Source organism: Trichosurus vulpecula, chromosome 2 (assembly GCF_011100635.1).
Source record: "Trichosurus vulpecula isolate mTriVul1 chromosome 2, mTriVul1.pri, whole genome shotgun sequence".
NCBI lineage: Eukaryota > Metazoa > Chordata > Mammalia > Diprotodontia > Phalangeridae > Trichosurus > Trichosurus vulpecula.
In genome coordinates this window covers 132,215,990-132,227,723 of record NC_050574.1, presented here as the reverse complement: position 1 = coordinate 132,227,723, position 11,734 = coordinate 132,215,990, and positions in this window count along the sequence as shown.

Genomic DNA, 11,734 nt, shown 5'->3' with positions numbered 1-11,734 from the left:
TCAGAGGCCTCTCATGCATGTAGCACTTCCACCTAGCCCAGCCTGTCCAGCAGGTCTGGGGAGAAAGGCAGCAGAGGAGCTAGAAGCCATGGGAGGGGTGGGACAGGGTAAGGCTGCCTCTCAGACGTGACCTCAATCCCAGCCCAACTGTGCACTGTATTTTTTCTCTTTCCTCTCTTCACCTACATGCGAATAGACTTGTTAACACCTGCCCAGTCCTTTTTAGGACATTGGGTTCAAGCTCTTAGAGAAAGGTTTGATGGGGACAGAGATGAAAAAACAGGACCCCAGAGAACCCTCTTGCAGGGATCTTTAACCTTTTTATGTGCTAAAGACCTCTTTGGTGGTCTGGTGAAGCCTATGATATCTTCTCAGAATGATGTTTTTAAATGAATGCAATAAAATATATAAGACTGCAAAGGAAATCAATTATGTTGAAGTACAATTATCAAGATATTAAAAACTCAAGTTCAGGAACCCCTAATATAAAGAATTTGATAGCAGGCATCTGTCACTGCCTTTGAGACTTAAATGGGTTTAGGGTCAGAGGTACAGCTGTGACCCACCCAGTCTTTTGCATTCCAAGGAGAGGCCAGTCCATACGCCATTGGAGGGCCTGTTATCTTGCAATAATCAAAGGATCTTGGGATTTCTTTCCGAAACATTCGGGAAAGGTGGATGAGGAGGAATCAGAAACAAAACTTGTGCCAGTGGTAACTAGAGGAGCCTATCTTTTGAGTCTTAAAATCTTCAGCCAAACTCACTCTCCTGAGTGAGGCTGGAAATCCCCAGTCCAACCTTATTCCAAGTCTTAGGACAGCAACCTGGTCTATTGTCACATGTAAATAGCAATTGTTTCTTCTCTGGCTAGAAACTCTGAGGGTCTCCTCCCAGATTGTTTTGTGAAGGCAAACTAGGCTATCTTTTGCCTCCATTCTTATATGTCTTACCACTGGGCACTGATGACCCTGGAGGAGAGAGTGAGCCTGGTGATTGTGCACATCCCTGCCTCACTTAAATCTAGTTCACTTGCTAGTCAAGACCTCACTCTCCTGATGCCATTGGTCCTCTTCAAGAATGAAGGACAAACAGGGGGCAACTAGGTGGCACAGTGAGTAGAACACCAGCCCTGGAGTCAGGAGGACATGAATTCAAATCTGGCCTCAGACACTTGACACACTTACTAGCTGTGTGACCTTGAGCAAGTCACTTAACCCCAATTGCCCTGACTTCCCCCCCCACACAAAAAAAGAATGAAGGACAAACAACAACACATGTTAGCATTAGGTGGCAGTTTAAGAAATGGTCTTCCTATAGTCAGAGCATCCAAATAGAGTCCTAGGCAGACATGAAACAAGGAACAAATCACATTGTAGGGGCCTGGACAATGATTTGTGTCCTGGTGAAATCTGCTTGAAAGGAACGTTAAGGGCAACCTTAAATGGGAAAAAGACAACAGGCATGGTACAGTGGAGAAAAAAAGCTTTTATATTTGAAATCAGTGTACCTAGGTTGAAATCTCAGCTCTTCCACTCACTACTTGTATGACTTTGGGGAAGCCACTTAACTTTTCTCGGCCTTAGTTTCTTTACTTATGACATGATGGGTTTGGACTAGCTGGCCTCTAAGATCCTTGGCAGTTCTAAATCTAAGAACCTAAAAAATCGATAGAAAAAAATAATGGGTGTGGGGGACAGGAACAGAGGGGGTGCACTGTCGCTAGGCAGCCAGCTTCAGCAGTCTTAAGGGACAGTGGAGGAGGGGGAGAAGTTTAAAGGCCAGTCCCACATAAGTCACTGGTCTTTTTTATTCCCCTCTTGTGGGGATACCTCTTTTTCCTCCTACAAGTTGCCTCCCTCAGTCCCTGCCCAGCTCTAGTCTGTCAATCAGTGAGCACTCATTAAGTACCAACTACGTGTCAGGCACCATGCTAAGCACTGGGGATTCAAAGGAGAACAAGACAGTCACTTGCCCTTGAAGAGCTTTTGGTCAAATGGGGGAGACAACAAACAAACATTTACAAACAAGCTACATGCAGGATAAACTGGAAGATTAAAGAAGGGTTGGGAAAGGCTTCCTGTAGAAGATGGGGTTTTAGCTTTGACTTGAAGGAAGCTCCAGTTCCCTGGTTCCTGCAGGAGCATGAGACTCAGGGTGATCATCCAGATTTCCTATCCCTTGTTATTTTCTTTGAGAGCAGCAACAAATAGAGAGATCTGGGGAAATAACAAACAGGCATGTCATCTCACTGTGTGCTCACTTGCATCCACTTAGGGAGGCATTGTGCTATAGTGCAGGATTTTTAAACATTTTTGGTATCATGGACTCCTCAGAAGAATGTTTGTAAATTTTCAAAAATAAAATGCATGGGATTACAAAGGAAACCAATTATATTGAAATAGTTGTCAAAATATTTAAAAAATAAATGTACCAACCCCGCCCCGCCCAAATCTATCCACAGACCCTTTGTGGGTTTGTGGACCTCAGGTTAAGAGTGCCAGATTTAGACATAAAGCAGCTGGGTCCCACTACTGATACTCCTTGTGTGACACTGGGCAAGTCACTTAACCTTTGGCACCTCAGCTTTCTCTATATAAAATTAAGAGCTTGAACAGGATGCCTTCTAAGAGCTCCAGTTTCAAACCTACACTCCTATGAGCCCTTCCTTAGCACCACCAGGCAAACATTTCCTGGCCCACAGGTTGTCTCTGAATTGATTTATTTTCCTCTTTGGGTCAGATGGACTGGAATGAGTGTAGCCAGGGGGCTAGAGGCCACAGGACTGAGCTTATGAGAAAACCCTGTCTCCCCTGCCAGCATCCTGATCTCCCTTTGTTTTCTCTAAGGCTAAGCCCTGGGTAAAACTGTTCTCTTCTGAAAGGCATAATTGAATTTAGAAACAAATAATTCCTTGTCAAAAATGCTCCTGGGAAATCTCTCTCCTCCAGAACATGCCTGAGCCAGCAGTGGGGTGGGGAGGAGGGAGGAGGAAGGAGGGAAGAGGGGGAAGAGTTGGAATGGACACTGCTAGGCTCTACAGGATCAAACCTGCAGGGGTTTTTGAACCAGTCAATCAGGAGTGGGAGAACTGGGCTTGGGTAAGGAAGAATATTCTCTACCTCTGTCCTGGCTACTCCTCACACCCAAGTCCAGGGCCCTGCATGAGAAAGACAAGGCACATATAAGGAAAATGCACCGAGTGCATTGCGGCTTTGTCCTCAGACCTTTGGATCATACCTTTACTTTCCCCTGTCCTTCTGGAATTGGGGGTGGTTTTGAACCCATCAACTAACCAAGAAGCATTTATTAAATGCCTACTGTGTGACAGGCACCAATCCATTCCCTATTTTTTTTTTTGCCTAGATCTGCTTGTGATCAAAAATAGTTCATTCAAAAAAAACCACAACTTTTTATGATTCTAAATTTAAACACAATAGAGCTGTGTTTCTCTGATCTGGACAGCTTGAGTTTTTTTTTTTTTTAAAAAAAAGGTCATAAGTTCAACCTGTAGCTTTCAAAGCTGTCCTGCTTGTCTGTGTTTCTTTTTGACTTTTCTTCTGTTGACAAGTTCATTTTTCCATCTGCTGTTTGGGTTATAGGTGCACACTGTGACTGGAAAATAGATCGATACTTTATATTACATTATATACACAATCACATCTAGGGTGATCCTCACAACCCTGTGTGGTAGCAAGGGCCTAGGGCACTGGTACTGCTGTGATGATTTTTATTAGTAATAAACTCAGGCTTGATCTCCTGAGTACCCTGTTCTGACCAAATGACCTAGCCAGCCAGAGCTGTGAGTAGGCCAAGACGATGAAGGCTTTTATCTACTTGGCCCCAAATCTGGAGCTTCTGGTTTCTCATCTATGTCTCTTATGTCTTTTGCTGGCCCCACATCTAAGACATGACTTTTTCTGCTCTCTTGCCTGGCCCCACCCTCCTCTCTTACCAGCAGCAGCCTTGGGAGAATCAGAGGCTTTTTCTCCTCCTCACAGGGTCTCCCTCCATAAGGCCTTGTGTCCTGAAGGACTCCCCTAAAAGTCTCCTACTCCCCCACCTCAGCTGGAATGAGTGAAAGGGGACAGAACCAGGCAAGGCTAAGGGGGACAGTTTCCCTGAGGAACTGTGTCTGGAAGGTCAAACGATCCTCTGCTTAGCAAAGAGGGCCAAAGCTCATTCTAGGTGGGCATGTGAGGGGAAAACCTTATCAACAGAAACGAGCCAGTTCTAACAATGGACAGAGCAAACTTGTTTACTTGACAAGGGCTGAGTGTAGCACTAGATCAAATGCTGTGGTTTGACCCAGTGGGAAGGCCTGATGGAGAGAAGGGCCATTCAGGACTTGGGGCCTTGAAACTCAGGCTGCCGAGTCTGATAGGAAGGCAAGCTGCAGCTGATGTCTGTTTCTGAGCAGAGAGATGATGAGGGAATTAGGATGACGCATTCAGAAGATTCAGCAATGCTGTAGCATAGGATGGCATGGGAGGGGAATGAGGAGGAAGGCTGTGATGGAGATAAATTATCAAGGCCAGGCCAGCAGCGGCAAAGGGTGGGAGAGAGGCTGGGCTGGCAGCAAGAAGGAGCTCCCAAAATTCCCCAGAGCATTAAAAGGAGGCAGACAAAATTCTGTTTAGAGACGGGGCTGGTTGAACAGTAGCTGAGTAGTTCTTATGGTCTTGGAGGGTCGTGAGATTCCAAGACCATAGATTTAGAGGTAAAAGGGACCCAGTGTGGTTCAGTGGAAAAAGGGTGGACCTTAGAGCCCCAGGACTGGGAGTAAACCCCAGCTCTGCCACTTCTTACCTCTCTAAGCTTCAGTTTCCTGATTTGTAAAATGAAAGGGGTGAACTGGATGATCTCCCTTCCCCACCCTAAATCTATGACCCATAATGGATTTGGAGGACCTTGGATAAGTCCCTTAGCTTCCCTGGGCCTCAGTTTCTATGTTTTCGAAATGAGGTGGTTTGGTTAATTGAGCTCCTTTCTGGCCCTACATATACACCATCCCATGACCTTACTTAGAATCCCTACTGACTGCTGACTTACCCATGTCACCTTGCATAAACTTTGCATTCAGTGAATAGGCCTCTTTAAGAAGTTAACCAAGCTATGGCCCCTTTAACCAAAACTCAAAAAAAAAAAATCAAATTGGGAGGGGAAGACCCTATGGGTTCCCGTCCAAAAGAAAAACAGTTACCATTGAGTATTTACATTCACTCTCTGTTAGAAGGGCAGGGACTTATTGTCCAATCTATGAGCTCCAGAGTGAATTGGGTTTAAATCTTGGGTTTTGAGAAAGAAATCTAGTCAATAAACCCAAAGTTAAGGAAACAGCCTTCAGCCATGGAAATGGAGTGTGGAGAGGAGGCAGAGGCAGAGGCAGGGGCAGGGGCCAGGGTCTCCCAATGCATCCTGGTGAATATCTGGTCACAGAATCCAGATGGCTCTGGAAGAGAAAGTGAGGCTGGTGACCTTGCACAGTCCTCCCTCACTCAGATCGAAGTCAACTGCAAGTCATGTCATCATTTCCCTGATGTCATGGTCCTCTTTGAGAACAAAGGACAAACACAACAACCTTGCATAAATTACTTGAATTCTCTGGATTTCAATTCCTCATCTGTGAAGTAAGAGGTGACTACATGACCTGGAAGACTTCTTCCACACCTAGATCTTCTATTTACTCTGACCTATTTTACAGATGAAGAAACTGAGACCCAGAGAGAGGTGAAAATTATTTGGCACACTTCCACATGTACTGTGATGGAGAGGAGAAGGGAAGAGGATTTTCTCCCCCAGTATCAGAGAGATAAAATATGTGTCATCTTGTCTTGTGCATTTGTATATTAGCAGGGCTAATGGATCCCTTTTATGTTGTCGCTGGTTTCCCCACTTTCAGCATTCTCTTGTAAATTTCCATTTGCACAGTGCTTGGCACATCATAAGCACTTCAAGACTTTTTCATTCCTTCATTTATTCATTTCTTGCATTCATTGAATATTGGTAGTGTGAAAATGCAGAATGGTTGAGTATCATTATGAGAGCATTCTCAACAAAGCACTGGAGAAATTAGGATTTTGGAAAATTCTTCAAAACCGTTGAGTCATGAGTTGCAAAGGAACCCTCTCTGAATGAGTCCAAGGCGACTCACCAAAGAAGTTTGCATTACTGCCTGGATTCCATCAAAGCTGTGTCAATAAAGTATGGATAGGATTGGTCTGAATTTTCATTATGTGGGTGTTTGGGCTGAATAAGAAGAGCTCTGCTGTTTCCTTCTTCCACTTGGCTCAGACACAGCCTGAGGCCAAATTCCAGCTGTCCTTGTGATGGCCAGTGCTGGCCTTTAGGTCCCTCCACTTTTCCCCCCGCCCCCTCAATAGAAGCTAGAGCTAGAGGGAACCTTAGAAAGCCTCCCCCACACACACTTCTTGCAGAGTTTGGGGGCAGGGAGGGGATGGACTGTGGATGTGGAATATTGTCAGCCTCAGTTGATATATTGGTTTGTTTTGCTGGACTGATATTGTAATCTTTTTTTTTTATTCTTTGTTATAAGGGATAGCTCTCTGGGTAGGAAAGAGTATATAAAAACAAAAAAGATCAAAATATTTTTTTTAAATTCCAGCCAATTTTAAAAAATCTAGTTCAGCTCTTTTATTTTACAGATGAGTTAAATGACGCCCAGGCCACATGGCTAATAATGGTAGAACCAAGACTGGAACCCAGGACTGCTTACCTTCAGCTCGGCCTTGTTTCAACTACACCTTTGAAATGATGTAGGAAGTAACTTGCTTTGGTAGAAAGAGCACGAGTCACTAAAAGAGCAGAGAATGAGCATGGACCAGAGGCCCAGGAGTTGGGTTTGAATTCCAAATACTCATTACCTGTGTGGCCTGGGTCAAGTCACTCCACTTGTCTGGGCCTCACTTTGTATCTACATTTGGAAAATAATGGATTTTGGATAACTTGTCTCTAAGGTCACTGCCTACTCTAGGCAGCTAGGTGGTGCAGTAGATAGAGTGTTGGGCCTGGAGTCAGGAAGACCCAAGTTCAAATGCAGCCTCAGGTGTTTGCTACCCATTGGACACCGGAAAGTCACTCAACCCCTTCCTCAATTTTCTTACCTGTAAAATGGGGATAATAATAGCCCCTACCTCTCAAGGTAGTTGTGAGGATCAAATGAAATGATATTTGTGAAGCATCTATCAATGGTGACTGGCACAGCATAGGTACTATTATAATTCCCATTTTATAAATCAGAAAGCTGAGGCAGACAAAAAAACAAAACTAAGTGATTTGCCCAGCTAGTCAGTGTCTCAGGAAGGATTTGACCTCAAGCCTTGCTGAATCTAGGCCCAGTGGTCAATCCATGGCTTCATTTAGCTACCACATGAAATCCCCAGGCTTAGCACCATCTCTTTCCTTAATTCTCACTCCTAGAAAGAGGACTGACTCTGGAGTCAGGGAAGCTGGCTTCCAATCTTGCCTCTGGTTGCTTATGGGCACCTGTGTGGCACCACAGATAGACTGGTGGTCCTGGAGTCAGGAAAACCTGAGTTTAAATCCTGCCTCAGTTGTTTACCTCTGAGGTTTCTTCCAGTTCCAGATCTGTAACTCCATCATTCCTGCCCTTCCCATTGCTTCAGATGCTCCTCTTCTTACATCTCTCCACTTCTAGCATGCCCTGTATCTCAGTGACACAATTTTCTCACATCTTTCCAGAACTGGTCATGTCAAAAGGAAGATCTCCAAGGGAGAAGCCTCATGTGGTTCCTTTTGGGGGAAGGGGTGGGGGAGATGCCTGGAAGGGGACACTGTTGACAAGGTCTTCATTCTAGGATCTGGGATCTCTCTTTGTTACAGACTCTTGGGGTATAAATGAGCTTTCCACATCCTTTATGGAGAGAGATGGGGAGAGAGGAGTCCCTTACTCTATTGCTGTTTTTAACTATGTCTTCAGTTTTGAGGTATCAGGTTCTGACTTTCTCCAGCCTAACAGGGTTCTTCATTCTGTGTCTTGGCAAGGGTATCATTTGTCCATCTAGATCATAATTCACTTGGGTACTAGAACCTCTCCTGAAAGCTACACTTGTCACTAGTTTGGCTCCTTTGTGCCACAAGAGATCGAGGATCATTTCTCTCTCCATAAGAACTGCCAACTCTCTCTGTCTCTGTCCACCTGTCTCTGTCTGTGTCTCTCTATATCTGTCTGTCTGTCTGTCTCTCTCTCCATAGTGTCTTCAGGATCCCGGTTGCTAATATTCTCTAGAGCTCTTCAGTCTCATCCCCCTCCATGCCCTTCACACAGAGATTTGAGTTCTTATTGGCCATCAGACAGTTCTCAGGGAAGCTGCAGCCCTGAAAATCTGGAGCCCCATGTGGATCTCAGGGAATTTTTGTTCTGTTGGCATAGCAGGGTGGGAAGATATGGGTGAACTTGAACTGAATGCCAGCAGTACCAGTCAGGACTAGGATTTGTTATGATTTCTTTTGGGGATGGGTGGGAAGACATAGGGTGGGGCCCAGCTGATAAAGGAAAATCACCAGGGACTTTTTGTAGGGTCTGGGAATGGAAAAAAAGGGGCGGGGTCCAAAGTAGGAAAGCTGAGGCCTGGTAGAAATGCTTTAACCAGTGTCTGGGATAGCTTTAAATGTCCAACCTTCCTTTTCTGAGAGGTCTCCAGGATTTGCCTTTGCAAACCCCTTCAAGGTCTCTCACAACTTTTAGCCAATGAGTATTCTCACTTCTGTCTTTTTTTTTCTTCTTTTCTCCTGCATGGGGTGAGGCAGCCAGCTGCAAAGAACTCCCTGAAAGGGTTACCTCCCCAGGACAAAGCCTTCAGTCTTCTCCCACTAGGCTTCCTTCCCCAGAAAACAAAACAAAACAAAACAAAAAAGCATACAATTTCTAAAATAAACCCCTCATCCCTCATTCCCTCTGCCTCCCTCCCCTCATTGAGAAGAACACTGGTCTTGCAATTGAAATACCTGGCTTTGAGGTAGTTGTGGGTCTGTGGACAAATCCCTCAACTTCCTGAGTGTGAGTTTTCTCACTTGGAAAATGAGGACTAATACTTTTACTGACTACTTCAATGGGACTGTTGTAAGGAAAGTGCTTTATAAACTCTGAAGTATTAAATACAGGAGAAGGAACCATTATAGTACTTGCCTTGAAAGATTGTTGTGAAGAGCAAATTAGCTAGGGAATATGAAGCACTTTGTAATCATAAAGTGGCATATACAGTGGAGCTGGGGTTATTATCCATGACGGAGGCTCACAGGAGCTCGTGAGGTGGCTAACCTTGAAACTGTGCCTGCTTTTCTTAGCGTCCTCAGGATGTCCTTCACAGCTTGTGGCCAGACCGGCCTCTGGAGTGCAAGAAGCCCTCCAGGGCCAGGAAAGAAAGCCCCATGAGCTTTGCTACCTGGGACACTTAGGATTGGGGAGGGAGTAACCAAGGGCTACAGTGCTCATCTGGTTTTGAAGAAGAGACAGACAGACAGAGACAGAAAGGGAAAGCCAGAGAGATGAGAAAAAAAAGGGAAAGACAGACAGATACACAGAGACGGACAGGAAGATGGAGACAGAGACAGAGAAGAGAGAAAAAGGAGAGACCGAGAGACAGGGAGAGAGCGGAAGAAACAGAGAGACAGAAAGAGACAGAGGAGAAAGGAGAGACAGGGAGAGAGAGGAAGAGACAGAGAGAGAGACAGAAAGAGACAGAGAGAAGAGATAAATAGGGAAAGACAGATGGTTAGGGAGAGACAGACAGACAGAAAGATGGAGAAAGAGAAGAGAGAGAGACAGAGAGGAGAAGAAAAAGGAGAGACAGAGAGAAAGAGGAAGAAACAGAGATAGGAGAGAGAAAGGAGAGACAGGGAGAGAGAGGAAGAGACAGAGAGAGACAGAAAGAGACAGATAGAGGAGATAAACAGGGAAAGACAGACAGACAGGGAGTGACAGAGAAAGAGAGAGAGAGAGAGAGAGAGAGAGAGAGAGAGAGAGAGACAGATAAAGATGGAGAAAGGGAAGAGAGAGAAGAGAGAGAAAGGAGAGACAGGAAGAGAGATCCAGGGAGAGGGAGGAAGAGACAGAGACAGAAAGAGAGAAGCAGAAAAGAGAGAGACAGAAAGAAGAGAGACAGAGAGAGGGGAGAAACAGAGACAGGGAGAGACAGAGACAGATAGAAATGGACACACAGACTCATACACAGAGACCCTGGAAAAACCATGTCTAACCCTTAGCCTGCCCTGGTCCTGCCTCTGACCTCCTTTCTGCCCCTTCATCTGCCCCCACTTTGGAAGCAGCGGAGCCTGCCCAGATGAAGGCTAGGGATCTCCTACCATCACCCTACCTCCCCGTGTTCCCCACTGAGAGCGGGAGCTGGGGATGAGCCAAGCCCGCCCCCTGCCCACTCCAGCTGTCAATCTGGCTCTGGCAGGAACAAAGAGGAGCTTGATGACAGCTGCAGCACTTTTCCCCCTATCACCCCTCTCTTTTTGCCCTCCCTTTCCTTCCTTCTTCTGGCACTTTTCTCGCAGAATCAACTTAGTGCTGCTTTTCTCTGTAAATTGTTTTTTTTTTTAAGTTTCAAAATCTTGTGTCATCTTTCTTCCATCCCCACCAAGCTGATAATAAGAAAGACCACTGAGTTCGGAGTCAGAAGCCCTGGGTTCAGATTCTGGACCTGCTGCTTATTCCTTGAGGGGACTCTGGGCAGATCATTCAGCTCCTCTGGGTTTTACAGGAGTATAGCTCTAGACTTAGGCCTGCAGGCCATAGAACTGGAGGGGCTTTCTGAGGCCACCTAGTCCTACTCTATCTTGACAGGTGAGGCCAGAGATGTGAACATCATAGAAGCAGTAAGTGTTAGAAGCAGGACTAGAACCTAAGTCTGCTGATTTCCTATTTCTCATTTGTGAATTGACAGGGTTGGACTAGATCAGGGGTGGGGAACCTGTGGCCTTGAGGCTGTATGTGGCCTCAAGGTTTACCATTCCTGGACTAGATGATCCCTCTCATGTTTGAATTCTATGAACCAGACGATTTGAACTTGATTTCTCTCCTGTAGAGATTTCTAATGAAAGAGGCAGCTAGGTTGTACAGCACACAAAGCTCTGGCCCTAGAGTCAGGAAGACCTGAATTCAAATCCGACCTTAAATACTTACTAGCTTGGTCAAGTCACTGTTTGCCTCAGTTTCCTTAACCGTAAAACGAAGATAACAATAGTACCTTACTTATCTCCCAGGGCTGTTGTGTGAATTAAACATGTTGAAATTTGTAAATCACTCAGTAAAGGGCCTGGCACATGGTAGTTGCTTAACAAACGCTTGTTTCCTTCATTCCTAATCCAAAAGGCTTCAGTTTGAGAGTGTACAATGGGGAGCGGTGCTGGGGGAGGGTGGTGGGGGTGGGTAGAATGATGACGGGGGATTGAGAGGAACAAGAGTTGACAATGATGACCTTTGAATATTTCCTTCTGGCACCATATCATAGGATCCTAGAATTACCACTGGAAGGGACCTTAGATGACACCTCGTCCAATGCCCTCAGTTTTACAGTTGAGGAAACAGAGACCCAGAGAAATTAATGACTTGTCTAAAGCGATACGGTGACAGGGGTAGGATTTGGACCCCAGTTTTCTGACTCTAAATTCAGTGCTCTGTCGATGCTGCCCTTAGTCCTGCAGTACCAGCTGAACCACCTCTCAGGCTTGACGGGCTCATGTGTCAGCT